This window comes from Lissotriton helveticus, chromosome 8 (genome assembly GCF_964261635.1).
Source record: "Lissotriton helveticus chromosome 8, aLisHel1.1, whole genome shotgun sequence".
Lineage (NCBI taxonomy): Eukaryota > Metazoa > Chordata > Amphibia > Caudata > Salamandridae > Lissotriton > Lissotriton helveticus.
Window position 1 is genome coordinate 106851861 of NC_136069.1, and position 18447 is coordinate 106870307.

Sequence of the window (18447 nt, forward strand, 5' to 3'; positions counted from 1 at the left end):
GTGTGGGCGTGGAAGGGGAGATCCGCGCATGTTGGGGGGAGGTTAAATTATTTTTTTTTTTTTACATACCTGCTTGCTGCATCCTCCTTATCGCTCCTCCTGGTCGTGTCTCTCCTCTTCCGCCGCAGGAAAAGGAAGCAAGCTGAAGGGACCCAGGCTCCCCTTAGCCAATCACAATGCTGCAGTGCAGCTGATTCGTCTTAACGCTGTGACTCGGCGCTCAGACAGGGCATGGGGGCCTGGGCATGTTCTCCACCCAGGCTGGAATTCAGCCTAGGTGGGGAAGAGGGAAAGTGCGCATGACTGGTTTGGGTGGCCCGAGCGGGCCGGCCAAACAGTCACTGCGCACTTGGGAGTGGGGGCAAACCACTCCTCAGTTGCTCTATTAGCCCCGCCCGCTTCGCCAAGCTGATGTGCACCAAAAAGGAACATTTTTAATGATAAGAGTTATTATAATTTTATTTTTTCTCATACTGGAGAAAAAACTGTGGGGCGACGCTCCTCCGCCTTAGCGGAGCTGCCACTGCTTGCATTACAGACAGTAGGTCTAGTATAAAAATGTCAACACGTTTGTAACAAATTTAAATAAATTAACAATTTGAGGCCAATTATAATGCTTCGTGATAATAGGCCGAATCATTAAAGTAAAATTAGTGATTGTTTGCATTCAAAACAAAATGTACGCTAAAAAAGTTGCAATTTGAAACAAAATTGCTAAACTACTGTGCACCTATGAATACCTTTTCTCTGAGGCATGATTTAGTAAAACATATTTGAAGTGTGCAATTATTAACCCTCTGCGTGTGAAGGATGAGACGTTATGGCCCATCGGGTTCTCTCTCTAAACCGGAGGACGTGAACGGCTCATCATCCAGGGTCCCTGCATGGGAACTTAGTGTAAGGGCTGTGCAGGGGAGATTCCTGTTGTGCGACGGGTTCAGATAGAAAGGTTTGTAAAGGACCATGCAGAGTTGGATGTTGACATGGAAAAGACCTTATAATGTGGGGAGACACATGTAAGGGATAGTCAAGTGTGCTTTACTGTTTCACTGTAGGAATACTCCATTATTCTCCTACAGAGGAGACCCCATGGGGTATTTTCAGTTCCCCATGGCCTACAAACTCCAGACATGCACCAAAGTAAACTGTAAGTTGTGAGAAAAGAACTATTCTGATGTGTCCAAAGCCATATCTGTATTGGTTACCGGTCATTCAGAAACGTAATTTTCCTCAGACTCAGCTCAGAACCAGAGCCTAGCCTGGATTAATTACCTTCTTCAGAGGCCTAGCCATTCACTACAAGCACTCCCCAGGGTGAAGTTCTTCTCTCCAAGAGGGAGAGATGGGGTGAAGCTGCAGGGCATCAATCAACAGCTGTCACCCAGTGCCAGGCACCAGGCCGCTGCTAGCCCAGGTCATGAAGTCAGCAAGTGTGGAAAGGGGGCTTTTCAGAGACCATGTGGCATGGAAACCATGGACGACGCCATATTTAAATAACCCAGAGGCCTGTAGCGGAAGGAGGTTTTAGGGGCAGAGAGGTGATGTGTCACTGCAGAATAGGGCAGAAGTGCATACCTGCCAGACCCCTCCATTTTCTCTTAAAAGATCTTCTACAGGAAGAGGAGCTCTTGTTGGGATGTGGTTTTGCTGAGGAAGACTGGTGCTGGAGGCTGGCGTCATGGGCAGTTGGAAGGAGGAACCCCCTGACTGCCCTAAGAACTCTAGACTGTACCACTGAGAGTCCAGGACCAGTGAGGGAAATCCTGGGTTTATGCGCAAGGAGGGATGCCCAGAAGAGGAAACTCCGGTGAAAGGCTGGTGCAGGGACCCCATGAAACCTGCTCCCCTCCTGAGTACATCCTCTGGGGCACCAAGAGGTGGAAGGAGGCTGCTCCCAGTGGTTAGAGCTGGCCACCAGGAGCAAAAAGAGGCTAAGATTGTTAAAATCGTTCACACAGGTCGAGATATGCCCCCCAAAAGGTAGGCGACCGTTGACCTCTACTGGATCGACAACGAAGCGCGTGGGGCTCCGCTGCCGGTCTCCGATGTGCCCCCAGGGTGGGTCAGGTCCCAAGGGCTGCCCCCAGAGGAAGACAAAGCTGGGGAGCGAAGTCGCGCAGCCCGCAAAGTGCCCTGACGAGAGGAAGCCAAGGAGCGACGTCGCGCCCATGTGAAGATGCCTGGAGGCCCAGGATCCCAACCCTGGGCCCCAACCAAGAGAAAGTCGAGGAGCGCTGTCGCACCCCTACCCCCGTGAAGGTGCCTGGTGGTCCAGGGGACCAACATTGGGCCTCAGCAAGGTGGCGGAAGTCAGGGAGCACTGTTGTGCTCCCCGTGAAGCAGCCTCATACGGCCACGGTCCACCTGCCCAGCACGCGTCTGACCACAGGAGCAGCCAGACCAGAATGGAGGGCCGGCTCCCGCGGCAGCAAGTGTTGGTGCTGGTCAGGCGGGGAGCCAGTGAGAGCAGCCAGGGGTGGGCTCCCCTTGCTAGTCTCCAACCTACCTGTGCATGGGGGGCCCAGGTAAAGTGCAGAATGCGGCTTGAGTCGGCCAGTCAAAGCAACAATCTCCCTGGCGCAGCAGGAGAGCCACTGCTCAGATATGCACGCTCAGAATAGAATAGAAGGGGGTTTTATATAGCGCATGGCTACCCGGAAGTATCCCAGCGCTGTATGAACACTAGAGTCGGAACTGCCTTCTAAGGAAAGAGCCAGGTTTTGTTGTTTACGAAAAGCTAGATGGTTGGGTTGTTTCCACAGCTGCAACGGAAGGCTGTTCCACAGCTTGGAAGCGTTATAGGAGAAAGAGCGGCCTCCACTTCTGGTCTTCCTTATCCTTGGTACCACTGCGAGGTGCATTTTATCCGAGCGGAGGCTTCTAGAGGCCTTGTAAGGGTGGATCAAGGATTTGATAATGGGAGGCCCATTAACACCTAGGGACTTATGGATGACGCACAGGGCCATGAAGTGGATTCTTTCTTGCACCGGTAACCAATAAAGTATGCGTAGTGCCGGTTTTGCAGAGCTTCATTTCTGGGTTCCCATAAGCAGCCTTGCAGCAGAGTTCTAGACGGTCTGCAGTTTTGAGATTACATAAGGGGGAGCGTCCGGGTAAAGGGCATTGCTATAGTCTATCCTTGATAGGATAAGTGCTTGGACCAAAGTTTTTTTCAGCTTGTTCTTGTAGTAGTAGGACTTTGTGAATCATTCTTAGTAAGCCAAAACAAAGTGCAGTAGTTTTTCTGGCTTGGACTTTGAAGGAGAGATCTTGGTCCAACCAAACACCCAGACTTTTTATTTCTGTTTTTCGGTGTGGGTGCTGGGCCCATACAGGCTGGCCACATGGTGTTGTCTTTAAAAGTAAGCTGGTTACCAAGTAACATAAGTTCAGTCTTGTCGCCATTGAGTTTTAATTAGGAAAGACTCATCCAATTAGGGACTTCCTCCAGGCAGTGGTGGAGATTCAGGGGTGTATGGTTGGTCTGGGTCAGAGCTACCACCAATTGGGTGTCGTCAGCATAACTAACTATATGGATCCTAAAGGGGGTGACCGTCTCCGCCAGTGGTTGCATTTAAACGTTGAAAAGGGTAGGGCTCAAAGATGAGCCGTGTAGGACTCCATATTTGATGGGAACTGATTTGGACAGAGCGTCACCTGGGAACACATGGAAACACCTATACTCCAGAAAGGATTCGAGCCATGATAGCACCTTGTCGGACACTCCTAGTTTCTTTAGATGGTGAGCCAGGATCTGGTGGTTCACGGGGCAAAGGCCGAACTTAGGTCGAGGAGTATAATGGCGGCTGTGCCTCCTGAATCAACAATCTTTCTAGCTTCCTCCACCACCGCCAATAAGGCGGTCTCGGTGCCCTGGCGTGGGCAAAAACCCGTTTGTGAGGGGTGTAGCAGGTGATTGGATTCCAGGAATGTGGATAGGGTGTGGTTGACTATTTTCTCAGAGATTTTGCCAATTGCCGGGAGCAGAAAGATAGGGCGATAGTTGCCCAAGTCTGCCGGGTCCAAGTGTGGCTTTTTGAGCAGAGCTTTTACCATAGCTTTCTTCCAGTCAAGGGGGACAACCCCTAATGAGAGGGACGAGTTGATCAGACCGGTCATACTGGGGCCACCGTAGATGCTGCCAACTTTAAAACATTAAGAGGAGCAGGGTCCAATGGTGATCCTGACTTAACCTTCATTAAAGTGGCTAAAAACGACTCCAGAGTCAGCGACTCATGAGGAAGAGCCCCATAATGCCCTGGGGGGCATGGTCCATTCTAAAGGAAAAGCTGCTAGTTTTCGGCGTGTGGTGACCCCAGGAAGAAGGGGTCACCACCATTTGAATGCAAAGGTGCAGGTGGAGCTGCTGGAGCAGTCTAGAGTCCTCCAGCACAGAAGCGCAAAGTCCCCACACTAAGTCTCTGGGGACTGCAAATAAATAACCCTTAAAAGGTTCATCCATGTTTTCAAGCCTACCTAATGCTGGAACTTTTGTTCTTCAGCTGGGAGCTGATGATGAGGACTACACTGAGGTGTGAGAGGCTGAATGTGAGTTGTCATAGTAGAGACATCCCCTAGGGGTAGAAGGATGACGTTACACAGGAGATGCATTTACGTAATGGTGTCTTTTTGGGGACTGGAGGTCACATGCAATAAGTGATGTTATAAGTGAACTGGAAATATGTTGCCAGCATTCTTGCCAGGGTACCTGGTTGTAATTGCATAGCCATGTGTATTTAAATGTGCTGCCTTTAAGGGGAGGCTGTGATTGACTGGCATGTACATGTTACCAGATATAAGTACCCATCATTCCAAGGTATGCTTAGACATGTATTCTTGCTACTGCATTAGTTAAACAACCAGACTGTTAGTCACTGTTATTTAGGTGTCTATACGGTATGGTCAGTATTAGGTGGTCTCAGTCAGGGTTATGTGTCACTATGGCAGGTGTACCCATTATAAATGCTTATTGAAATAATAGGGTGGGCAGCCACTCGGGAGGTGCCAGTGGTAATGTTCCTCTCTCCAGGTTATGGTAAACCCGTGGCATTTGGGGGTAAGATGATTTTCATCCATGTGGGTGGTGTACTAGACCCCCCAGCGGAAGGGGTGGAAATGTTTACACAATGTCAAGAAGTATTTTCAGCAGCTTATGTATATTTGTAAATTGATGCATAGTATTGAGTAGTATGTGTGTAATACATATACTCTTCCTATTTATAAAGTAAAGAGTACAGACTGGACAATCAATAATTGAGTTTTAATTCTATGTACCTGTCAATGGTGATTACTAGCCCACGCCACCTCTCTTGAGTCAGCCTTGGACTGCTCTGCAACGCTACCCTCAGAGTGTCAAGCGCTAAAATGGGGTGTTTGGTTCCAAGTGAAGGACAAATTTAGACTCATTATTTGTGCAGGTCTCTATATGGTTGTGCATGGATACATACCTTTCTTGTTCCATAGCTATGCAGCCTTTCAAATTGTTCCATCAGATTTGGAGGCTGTTTCTATTAGTTCTCAACTAGAGAAGAACCATAATCCAAGACTGATTTACTTCCTAAATTAGATTTTAGCCATGTGCCTTTAAATAAACAAATACATATTAATCTTGGTTGTGGCCTTCTTGCGATCTTTAACCTCTGTCAAAAGATGTTTGGTCTGCTGCATTACAGTGAAAACACTGCACATAACAGTGGATGGAATATCTGCCACGTTTTGATGGAATACCCTGTCAGCCAGTGCCTAAGACCCTTAGTCTTTATGGAAATGCCCTTTAGGGACTGAGGAGTGTCGGCAGGTATACCGAAGTTTCCAAATGTAGTTATGCTCACTCTCCCTGAGATGGGAGACATTGTGATGAACTCCAATGTACCCCAATCTAGGGCTAGGTAGCTACATAACCTTTTACCTACATTTGTTCTACCGTGCTCTGCATAACGGTTCTAGCACTGAATTTTTACCTAGTTATGTGCTCAATAAATGTCAATTAGTATTCTCCGAAACTGGCCTCATTTAGTATGCATGAGGATTCCTAGTATCATATCTTAATCCCCTGCTTAGGACGTGCACAGCAGGATTACCATATTCTGTATAATAAATCGGCACAAAATTCACCGCTATCGTCATCCATGGACGACAGGTCCACTACACATGATGGCAAATCATTACGTATTTAGGTGGAACCCCTGAGGTTACCTTTCGAGTATCAAAGAACCACATCTTCACTGGGGAACCAGAGGAGAAGCTGCCAAGCTAACACAAGATGCTGAGATTCCTCCATGCAGAAACTCCAGCACACAGTGGTCTTGACATCCCTTGTGGGGTGTCCAACTCAAGACCAAGATGGGGTCCTTTGTTCTCTCCCATCAGGTAATGGGATTGACTCTTTCCTAGGGGGAGTTTTGGCTTTACACCCACATACATGCAGGGTACGCTTAGGTAGGGTTTGCATCTTAGGAGTACGCCTGATTACTGCCATGTATCTATATGCCTGCATATATTCACTGTTTTAGCAGCATGGTAGAACTCTACCTCTGCATTAACTCTGTTGGTGCTTATAATCTTATACATCTGTTTTGTCTAATCACTGTCACCCCAAACTTGTTTTATACTAGAATGACGCATGTTCAATAAATGCTTATTGAAAATGTCCCCATTGTTTATTCTGTGTATCTCTCTGAGACTAAGTGAGCATGTTTAACCGGGTGAAAAGTGCTGCATCGTTTGCCACGATCTATGAAGGATCAAGGGTTGTCATTGTTGTAAATGAATCTAGGACTCTAGTGTAATTTTTCCCGATTCATGCCCTTATATAGGTATAGATTGTTCGATCCTTATATAGGCATATAAATTATTACCATATTTAGACTGAGCCTATGCAGCCCAAATACGGCATGGCTACTTCCACTAAATTCCAAGAATCAACAACGATTTCTTAGAGAAACCCGCCTTCAGCAGCTAGGGACTTCCCCTTGCCTGAATACTAATTTATCTAGGAAATCATGGACTTTTCGAAGAACTGAGTCTTTGAGGATGTTATTAAGTCCAATCACACGTCAAATTCGGCAGACAAACACACGGTGGTTTGGAGCAGATCAACTAACTACTTGCCTGACGCCCTGCAGCCGCAAGTGCCGAAGGAGCCGACCCTCCAGCTGACACACTGAGAGAAGCTGTCTTTTCTCCTGCCGAGAAATCCAGCTCCAGTGTTTCCAGGCTACCCTTGCGGGTTGCTGGGAAATCGAGTCCTGAGAGAGAGATACAAGACCTCCTTCATTCTAAACAAAGGTACGGAGCTGATTAGACCCACAGAGAATTCTTGGACAGACTCTTGGCAGAGAAATACTAAACCTAAGCTACTCCTCACTTACTTCTTCCCTTGTACTAGACTTAGGTTAGGTACACCGTGGTAGGCGTATTTTAGAAGCACCAGTTGAGTACTTTTAGTCATAATTTTATCATTGTATGTATTTTATATGTTTTAAGCAATTTATGGCTTAGAAACCATATCATGCTTTTACAGTACTACTTTATAATACTTATCGTATTATATGCCTTGTACTTTATAACCAGTATTACGATTGTAGCAGTACATTTCTTATGCTTGAGAAAGAAGACTGTTCAATAAATACTTTTTATTGAAAACGCCCGTCTCTCTATTTTCTCAGCACCTGTGGTGAAACGAAGCATGCACGATTGACTGAGTAAAATAGCTATCTATTGTTTCCGCGACTCTAGAGATTGATTTCTTATTCTTGGGTAACAAAGTTGTCATGTTTATGCGGTTGTCTGAAACGAATCCCTTCTTGTGAATTCGAGAAAGTTTCTAGTGACCTCTGAGCTAGCTGGCACTCACAATTAAGTCTAATAGATTCGGTAAAGACCTAGTCGACCTCAGTCCTACGTCTAATCTACAGGATTTGTTATTCCAATGCGCAGAGCCTATTGGGAATATAGGAACTACACTACATCATTTTTGATAGTTGCTAAAAACTATTTGCTCCTTGGTAAGATTGGGGGCTTATAGTGGCACCGTGAGCTATCTGGTCTAAAGGCTAACATATTCTTTGGGGGTGTCTGGAATCAGTCTGGACACCAATCCCTTAGTTTATGTTGTCTAAACGCATAGATCCTATATAGATTTGTAGGAACTACACGACATGCCGCCGCCAATGTTGGTTTGGTTCTTATTCAACAGTCAAATCTGAGTAGTTCAGTCGTGCTTTCTCAGAGACTCCATCTCACATTTAACCAGACAAGTCTGGAGCGGAAAGGGAAAAATCCACTGCAGCTGATAGGCATATCATATGTATTGGCTGAAGGTTTATTCAAGCTTGAAGGATTATAGTTCCCCATTTAGTGCAAAAATGTATCTCTATTTCCTTACAATTCCTTCCACAATGTCTGTCCAAGACTGCACTGCAAATGCAGGGAAAGGAGAGCTTGAAGGAGATCTTAACATTTCAGAAAATGTCAGAAATGAAATTACAATACAATTAGCAGATTGTGGTCTCATCACTAGGGGGGACTGTTACCTTTGCGATTGAGGCACACGAGGCATTCAGGACAGAGTGATTCTATTCTTGGGTCAAATTCTCACCTGCAGATGCACATACACATTTGTTTCATACTTACATTCCAGATGAGACACCATAAGGATACTCTCCATACAAGGACATAGAAGTCCTGTTAACCTACCAAGATCATATAAATTGGTTTAAAGGCACCCTCCACAGTACCACAGAAAAAGTAAGACTCTTCTTGCTCAGCAGAGACTGATCGACTTGGCTTATGCACCACATCCAGAGATTGATACAATGCCAACAGCAGACTTATGTATACTGTACAAAGAGATAATAAAACTATACAGAAATATTACACAGTTTGTAATGCGAACACTTACAGTTCAATGTACACGGGTCACTCAAGCTGGCCAACCGCAAGGTACTTCGACAAAAATCACACCACAAACGCTGAACGCGATTAAGGGAAGAATGCCCACGAAACGTGAGCAAATGCCATTATGGATAGCACAGAAAATAGCACAGCTTGAGGCAGTGTTTCCCAACACAGGCCCACAAGAAAAACACAGAATACTGACAATTTGCTTGACAATGGGAATAGCTCCCCAATAGAGGATTGTATCTCTTAGGGTAGAGTCTGCGCTGCCGTTTATACCAGAACTCATGTTACCTCCTTAACAGCGGTCATACCAGAAGTATTGAAACAAATACAAAATGAGTATGGGGCAGAACCGACCCTGGACTTGGGGATGAACTTGATAGGCAATTTTACCAGGTATCCACAAATATGTTAGCTAACATAAAAGGGGAGGCAGCAGCGGAGGCTACACACCAATGCCTGAGGGAATGCACTCCTCCACAACAGAAGCGAGAACTACGTAAAATTATTGAAGACACCTGTGCTTCCCTGGGTAGCGATAATTTGGGAGCTAGACCCATAAAATCACAATTAATGTGTAATCCTGAGAAGGATAACTCGAGGCAAGCACCTTATTCTTCTAAAAAGAAATGGGACAACAATCAATCAAAAAATAATTTGCAGAATGCATCAGGATCACGGGGTGGGTTTCCTCAACAGGAGCCCCTTGAATAAGAAATGCCCAGAATACTGAGGACTCAATTACTGAACGGGGAATGGGCTCTGATGATGCTAGACAGCACAGCAGAAGTTACAATAGCTCGCCAGCACCGGATGGAATTTCTGGTGACAGCAGCATTGAATTAACATATCACGGTGCAAACACCCGATACAAGGGTAAGTGTCCCAAATTGTTTACACAAAATAACGCTCAAAATGGAGGGGGACTTACCCAGGAAAATGAAAGGCCACTTTTGGGAGAACCTTGACGTATGGATACATCATCATTTTGGCTGAAAAAGATTGTCGCCCGAGTTTGTCATGGAGTGCCCAAAGGGGGGGGGGGGGGGGGGGGGGGGGAGAGATGTTATTTTACCAGCTTTCTCCGACCTCATTCCAGAGTCACTAAAATATTAATACACACAGGAGTGGGCAGAAGCGCTAGCTCCCGCATTATAGCGCAATCATGTAGGGTGGGATGCTAAGTCACCTCACCATGAAATTCCAGTAAAAACTTCTTCTACACCACAGAGGCAGTACCCAATAAAACATTATGCAACGAAACAAGTCAGGGAGATCTTAGATCAACTTGAATACCAAGGTGTGATTGAGAATTGCATCTCTTTCATGAATAATCCTTTGTGTACCGTAATGAAACCCGACAATTCATACCGTCTAATTTTAGACTACTGGCATCTGAACACGTGCACAAAAACATTTGCAGTACAAAATGCACACAGTGCCGCATTAATGAATAGCATTGTGCAGAAGAAATATAAAACACTAGATATCTTACATGGATTCTTGTGCTAAAATATAGCGCCTAAAAGCAGATATTTGACAGCATTCTCAGCGCTCGGCTCTCAATGCCAATTCTATAGACTGCCCCAAAGGTATGAGAATAGCTCCGGGTTATTTTCACAGGAGTATCAGAGTTACTTCAAAATTGTGTTGAGGAGGCATTGTCCTATGTAGATGATATTATCTGACGGACGATGAGTTATTGGATCATTGGAACAGAGTGAAAAACATAATTCTGTGGTTCCCCGCTGAGAAATACAAATTTAACTTTAAAAACAAAACAAAATTACCCACCTCAATGTCTATTTTTAGGATATGAGCTCTCAAGTGAAGGAAAATGCCTGGGAGCAATTTTTTAAAGAAAAATATGCACTGCTCCTCCCTCCGAAAAGTTTACAAACCATTTTAGGATTCCTAAATTTTGGCAGAACATACATTTTGGATTATGCAGAAAAGGTGAAACCTTACTACGACCTAATCAGACCTGAGTTTTCAGTCCATCATTGGACACAAGAATACACAGAAATTCTGTTCCATACACGCGGGCATGATAGCTTCCAAACACTTACACACACGTGTAAACACCACAAATGTGGTGATCCGTGTAGTCGCAGGTCAATCAGGATATACTTACCTAACCTTCAATGAAGGAGAAACTGTACCCATTGCATTCAAATCTTAATTATACACAAACGCTAAAATGCGTTTTACATTCACAGAAAAGATACTGACAGCAGTACAGACTGCTGTAGTGACAGAAAGAGCACTAGCTCAGGGTAAACGCATAATTGTTGTGACTCCGGTACCAACCTTACAGGCTGTTACCAAAGCAAGCGTTCCAAACGCAAAAGCGCTGCATACACCGATTAATACAATGGGCTAATTCTCTCAGTGCAACCGAAGTAGACTACAAATATTTTTCTACGTTAAAAACAGAAGCATTCCTGCAGTATGAACAAGAATATCATCTCCAGAATTAAATAATGCCTCTAGATCAGTATGAATACATCATTTACACTGATGGATCGGCTCAGCCTGCCCTAAGAAGTGAACAGCAATACAGCGCAGCATGTGCGATTGTAAAACAACATATGCAGGACGGCAAGTTCCGTCCTAGCAATACGCAGATGGCACAGCTGGCAGAACCAAAAGACCTGAAACTGGCACTAAAAAATACGGATTGGAAGTTCCCCACACTCATTGTGTGCAATCCGTTTTACTGTGTCCAGTCATGCAATGAATATCTTCACTATTGGTAACAGAATGGGTTTAGGGATTCCAAAGGTTGCACAATAAAGCACAATTATATGTGGGAACAGGTGGCAGAGCTGAAAAAAGGGTTGCCACAGGATCATGTAATTCACACATTGAGTCATCGGCGTGTTGGCGAGCCTGTTGAATGCAATTCACTTGCTTATAAAACCGCCAAAGTGACAATGAGAACTGCTGTTGTTGCTGCAATCACTCATTCTAGCATGAGGATAGATGGAGAGAAACTGGTAGCTGTGAACGCTACGCGCAGCAGCAGCTCAGCCTTGCCAAAATGTTTTCCACCCAAGTACTCCTACAAGTTAGATGCGAAAAGCATACTGTATGCTCAAATTCTAGAATCGCAGAATAGGATTAATCCTAGCTGCCATGAGGGTCTAGGTTCAGCACACGCAGGCATCACTACAACGGTTTCACTACTGAAACAACGTTATTGGTGGGCAGGTCTAACGAAACAGACAAACACATTTGTCCTTAAGTGCAACATCTGTCAGCAGATGAAGGGATCCATCGTAGCTCGTCCACCGCAAACACCACTACTGATATCAGACAGACCGCGGCTCTCGCTTGTATCTATTTGGACCATTGCGGCCCCATACAATCTGATGGGGCGTACACGTATATCTTGGTGGCAGTGAATTTATGCTCTAGATTACTGTGGTTTTGGCCTCAGTGCTTGGCTGACGCCCAAACTGTTATAAGGGATTTGCGAGTCTTTATAGGGACATACGCAATTGGCACATTACATTCGGACAATGGCCCAGCGTTTAGCTCTCGGGCTTACAAGGAGGCCATGGAAAGTTTGGGTGTTGCATTATGGTACTCCTCTCCATATTATCCAGAGGGAAATTTGATTGTGGAGAGGAAAATCCAGGACTTAAAGCAATCCTTAACAGCAAAGGTATTAGGTTCGGGTGGTAGTTGGGCCAATCACCTATATGGGGTTCAGAGGGCACTTAGCAACATGCCAAGAAGTTCCTTAGGGGACCGTACTCCATATGAAGTCCTGTTCGGGACTAGAATGTGAGGACCCAACCTTGATTGTGGCAGCACAGTGGTGGATGAAAAACCATTTAACATCAATGATCGTTTGGCAGGTTTACAGGAACTCAATTAATTCCGGGCATTACACACCAATGGCCAAGTAAAACACACTGCCTCTGGGTGAAAGGAAGGCTGTTCCGGTAAGAGCTGCCTGGGTCACGAAGAGTGAGGATAGAGTAATACCAAACATGGATCGCAGATTAGGTTTCATTCTAACTGCAAACGAGGGTCTGGGTTTAGCACACGCAGGTATCACTGCAACTGTTTCATTACTGAAACAACATTATTGGTGGCCAGGTCTCACAAAACAGACCAAAGGTTTTGTACTTAAGTGTGACATCTGTCAGCAGATGAAAGGTTTCACCGTAGCACGACTACCACAAACACTGTTACTGATATCAGACAGAGCTCTAACATGTGTCTATTTGGACCACTGCGGCCCCTAACAATCTGTAGGGGCTTTCAGGTACATCATGGTGACGGTGGATTCATGCTCTAGATTTCTGGGGGTGTTGTCTCAGTGCTCGGCTAGTCAGAGAAAAGATTGTGGACAAAAAAGAATTTGGGCCATCTTACAGAGCACCTGTACCCGTCCTGGCTGTCGAAGGAACAAGAACAGTACTTCTTACGCCTCTTGCCGGCAAGAAAGAAAAGAGATTTGTCTCAATTGATCTAATCAAGCCACACTATGTTGCCGATCCTAATAAATAGACCGTGTGGGCTCCTAGGTAGCCACGATCTCTTCTCGCTACCATACAGGAAGTTCAGACAGAAAGATTAATAACCTTTGAAGATTCTACTCTACAAAGTGAAGGAGTTACCAACAATAGAATGGAATTTGAAATGGAACAGCAACAAAACACAAATGAAACACAGATCTCAATTCGGCCTAATACCGATATCTATGTGAATATGGCTCTACGGGAGACATCTGCCAGTTCTACAAAACAACCAAAGATAGATCGAACTGCGTCTGGTTACTTCATATATTTTTATACTTTTTCATTGGATTCAGGTGAACCAGAGTCTTCGCGAGCTCCTGTTTCCCACAAACAACAGCTTTATGATTTCTACCTTTGGCTGAAAAAGACTTACTTTGTTTCTCCCTGGCTACAGATCTGGATTGCAATTGATCTACTGTTCCTAGTCCTCTGGATAGGGGAAGTGAATGTCTTTTTCCTGCTCCTGAATGGACATTACCTCCCAGAACGCCCTGAAGAACAAAATGTGAACTTGGTCCTGAAACCGCATGCGTCATCACACCGTGAACAAAGAGACCTGTCCTTAGTAAACATTTCAGCAGTTCCAGTTCCTAAGGAATAGATTGGGACTAGGTTTCTTTTGATGTTTATGGTCCTACTGAACTTTTAAAAATACCACACTTGTTTACAATTTCTTTAAGTGATATCATCACCTTCAGTACTTTCTGTGGTGATTGGATAATTGAAACTGTAAATACTATGCTGTCTGATTTAGAACAATCTGCTGTATTTTTGAGTGATGAATTGTAAGATGATACATCTGATTTTGACACCATGTTTTGTTACCAACACTACGGTCATCATTTTTGTACAAAGCAAGAATCCTACATAATGTTTTCTCTTACCATCAACGGGAACATTGCCCAACACTGCTGAAAGGTTGTTCACCAACATTTGCACAGAGGTTTGCTTATTTTTCTTGGTTCAACACTTCTCGCCTGACATCTTATTATTATAAGCGTATATCAACATCTGCAAAGAAGAATATGCTCACTAACACAAAACAGATACACTCTGCTTTCTTTATTTCCCAACTGTATTTACAGGGTTTTGACTTTTGAAGGAGCACTATAGACACACAATCTGTCTGGGAGACCAAAGTTTGGCAAGTTCAGGGAACTGAGGCCTTATTTAGAGCATGCCTCTATACCACATCAGATGATCTTCCTGAACGACACAGTGCAACAGACTTCCTATCTTGGGCTGGTCAAGGACTTGAATATACTGCGGAATCCCTCGCTTTCACACTTTGAGGGTTGGCAAAATTATACACTGCATATGTAAGGATACACTGGAAGCCATACTATACAATGGTTCTTACAACTCATTAGACACCAATTGGAAGGGATGGCTGGTTTGGCCTATTGACACAAATAGGTGTCAGTCAAGATTCAGGGGAACCACCAAAGGGTTTAGTATCCATAGGCCTGACCAAGACTATGTACAACGAGAACACTTGGGTGGTGACATCTTAGAGTGTTGGGAATTTATGCCTAGGCTAAAAAACTCAACACTGTCCCAGGTGAAACAACACTTGTCTTTACTCTCCGATAACATGAATCTTAGGGATTTTTTGTTAGGTCCCAGAAGCCACGTCAAAAGCACTTCTTGTATGCTATTTACAACAAGGTATGGAAGATTACCCAGTAGGAGGCTGCTGAGAGATTGCATGAGATTGATAGGGTTAACCAAGAAAAGACTGGCAGTGGTCGACAATGGTATGACCACACTATCATCCAGGATTTATTTACTGGGCATCATTGCGTCTTTTGCAGTAGATATAATGGAACATGATTTGTCTATATTACTACGTGGACAATCGCAATCGCGATCCATTCTATTATTGAGCTGGGCGCTACCTTCATTGCGCTCTGGTCCTGTGCCTTGGGGGTATATATCTATAGTACGGCTTGGTTTTTTGCATACCACCTAACAGGAAGACAAACAAAAATGGCACGAAGAGATGCACATTGAAAAATTGGGCCAATTACCTTTTACCATGGCTGAGTCACCTTCCACTGAATGGTTATTCCATGGCCATATTACACATCCAGTCACGACATTCCAATTTCAATACTGTCTACAGTATCACCAAGTCTGCATATATGAAGAGTTGGGACAGGGATACATACCTGAGTCTTGGGATTTACCGTACAGATTTAGATGCAGGTATGGGGACACTGAGTTAGGGAGGTGCCGCTATGGCCTTCATTGAATGTTTCCTTTATACGGTTTGATTCTCTGAGCAGACTGAAAGCCATGCTTTTACAGAAGGATGTGGCCTCAACCTGAGCCTGAGAGACTTTTGATCTCCAGGTAACAAGGTCTTCAGCTAAGATACAGGAACTAGTCTGAACGATCTTCCCGCTCCATTTCGGGGAAATGGTACATCGTATCTTTAACATGTCTCATACGAGGGGGATTGTACACCTATTTAAGAGCAAAGGTTCTGGACTATTGAGCACCTTTCAAACCATCTTCTGAGTTAATTCAACATTTATACACTCCGTATTGGGAGTTTTTTTTTTTGGAAGGGCTTCTGCTGGTCCTACTACTTGTAGTGGGTATTCTGGTTTTAATTTTCCTGCTACGCAATGGACGGTCCAGTTCCACCAGAGAAGGAAAAAGCACTCCTTGTGCGACGTTGCCCTGAACGCATTGTACACCAAATGAGCGCAGCTCGGCTTTGGGAGCTAAGCGAGCATTGGTTCCTCTCATTTAGACCAGTCTGGGATGACTGCATCTTCCCTGTGCTCCGCTGCTTGTTCTGCGGATACAAATGAGTGTTGGACATATGTCTGACCCTTCCATCGGTTGCCCCACCAGCTGTAGATGTTCTACTACTGGATCCCTTAAAAAGGTCCACGCGTCACAGTGTCCTCAGCGTATTCCCATATTGATAACAGCATTTTTAGAGCCTCCACAGGATGCTTCATCTCCTGTCGGAACGGACTTCGGCTCTACAACAAGCACGCAGATTTCTAGTGGTTCCTCAGTGGCTTTTGCGGGAATTGAAGATGATCAACTTTGCTCCATTGACCTGATCCAAAAGGTTTTACAGGGACCATTGTCTGCAAATGCAAGTGACAGTGGTGTTCATCTCCCTCACAGGACACAAACATTTGGCTCTCCGTGTGCTGGCAACAATTCAGACTTTTAACCAAAACAGGCTAAATTGGAATGCAAAACATTGTTTTGTTTTTTCTTCTTTTTGCTCTCACTGAGCACCATGGCTTCCAGTGTGCTCGGTTGATTTAACAGTATATTGACCATTTATCAGACTTGTAGAGCTTTTTGTTTATTTTAGCATCATCATATACCATGTTTTGAGATGTTTTTACCTCAATTTTATGACAATGTTTGTTTTTTGAAAAGGCAATTTTAGCAATAGTTGACCTTATTGACCTTTGGATGAGGAGTGGGTGTTATGAACCCCAATGTACCCCAATCTAGGCCTAGGTAGCTACACGACCTTTTACCTACATTCGTCCTACCTTGGTCTGCATAATGGTTCTAGCACTGACCTTTTACCTAGTTATGTGCTGAATAAATGTCGATCAGTTTTCTATGAAACTGGCCTCATTCATTATGCATGAGGAATCCTAGTATTATATCTTAAGACGTTCACAGCAGGGTTACCATATTCTGTATATTAACTCTGTACAAAAGTCACCGCTATCGTCATCCTTGGAGGACAGGTGCACTACACATAATGGCAAACCATTACATATTTAGGTAGAACCCCTGAGGGTACTGTTAGACCCGTCTGCTTCTGAGAGTCCCCTCACCACTATGATTTCTTTTGTTCCCCTGTACCTCCCAAAATTGGTCGCTTTTTATTTGTCTACCAGGACTTTTTATGTGTTGTTTCATGGGGTTAGATGTTCCTTGATGCCCAGTTGCTCACAAGGTTTGTGGCACCTATTTACAAGGCGCCAGGCCCAAACCTGTGGCATTACAAACTGGGGTTGTCAACCTGTATAAATGGACCTAAAATGGTGGACACCCCTTTTTCCTCATGTGAAGTGACTCCCATTGGAGCCTTCATGAACCCTGGCCTTTTGAGGTTTTGGCGCCCTTTTGTTTGGCGCGCATTTCTGACAGGAATTCCTTTATTTTCCTCAGGTACACAAAATAGCTGCTCTAGAACCCCAGTAGGGTGGCTGTGAGTGTCCTAAATACCCCTGTGCCATGTCATTGTCACAGCCAGAGAAGGTTCTAGAACCTTCTGGCTCGTGCCAGTACCCCAGGGCACTGGCTATATAAGGCCCAGTCCCTGGCGGCCATTTTAGATTAAGAGATGAGGATGATTAAGAGAAGATTGAGATTAGATGAGAAGAGATTCCAGACTTGACACCAGATTGACACCTGCCCTGTTGACCCCTGAGGTGGCTGGTAGCGCAGGCAGTAGAGCAGCAAAGTGTTGCTGGCGTTGTGCCTGACTGGCATTCCAGTCAGCTACGTGAGAAGTGATCTAGCGCCTACAGCGCATGCCCAGCGAGTACCTCATTGCCCCCAAAGACTGTGGCCAGATTCGTGTGCCTCCCCGCCCCCCCAGTGGTGAACTGTGATCGATTTATCGAGTCGTGAGACGAGAGCAAGTTCGCCGCGACCGCAATCGTCAGCTGTGCCCCCTTCGCGACAGGCGCCTCTAGAAGGGAGCTCGGACGTCTCCGAGCCCCACCAGCGTAGAACGCTTCCTGCGCAGGTTGAAGGCGAGGTGGTGCGCCGGGGCGGGGAAAGGCCGGCCTTCGTTGGGCGGGACTAGCGTCTCTGCCACTCCCCAGTGACTCGGGAGCTGTAGCTGTGGGCGGGAACCACCCTGTATGCGGAAGTCGGAGGGAGGTCCGTGGAGCCCCTGAGAACCCCGTCGCTGACGAGAGAAGTGCTGTGCCCGACTGAATCGTATTTCGATTGCAGCCGATGTGAGGTGGGCCCGTTTCTTCATAGTGAATGCAGCGTTGTGAAGGAA

The 18447-nt window shown here is 45.2% G+C and overlaps 1 protein-coding gene across 2 annotated transcripts in view; it reads right to left on the reverse strand.

Annotated features, from left to right (window-relative positions):
* LOC144772417 (beta-1,4-galactosyltransferase 3-like) overlaps window positions 1-18447 on the reverse strand; it is a 568172-nt gene that overhangs the window by 75799 nt on the left and 473926 nt on the right. The window lies entirely within an intron of this gene.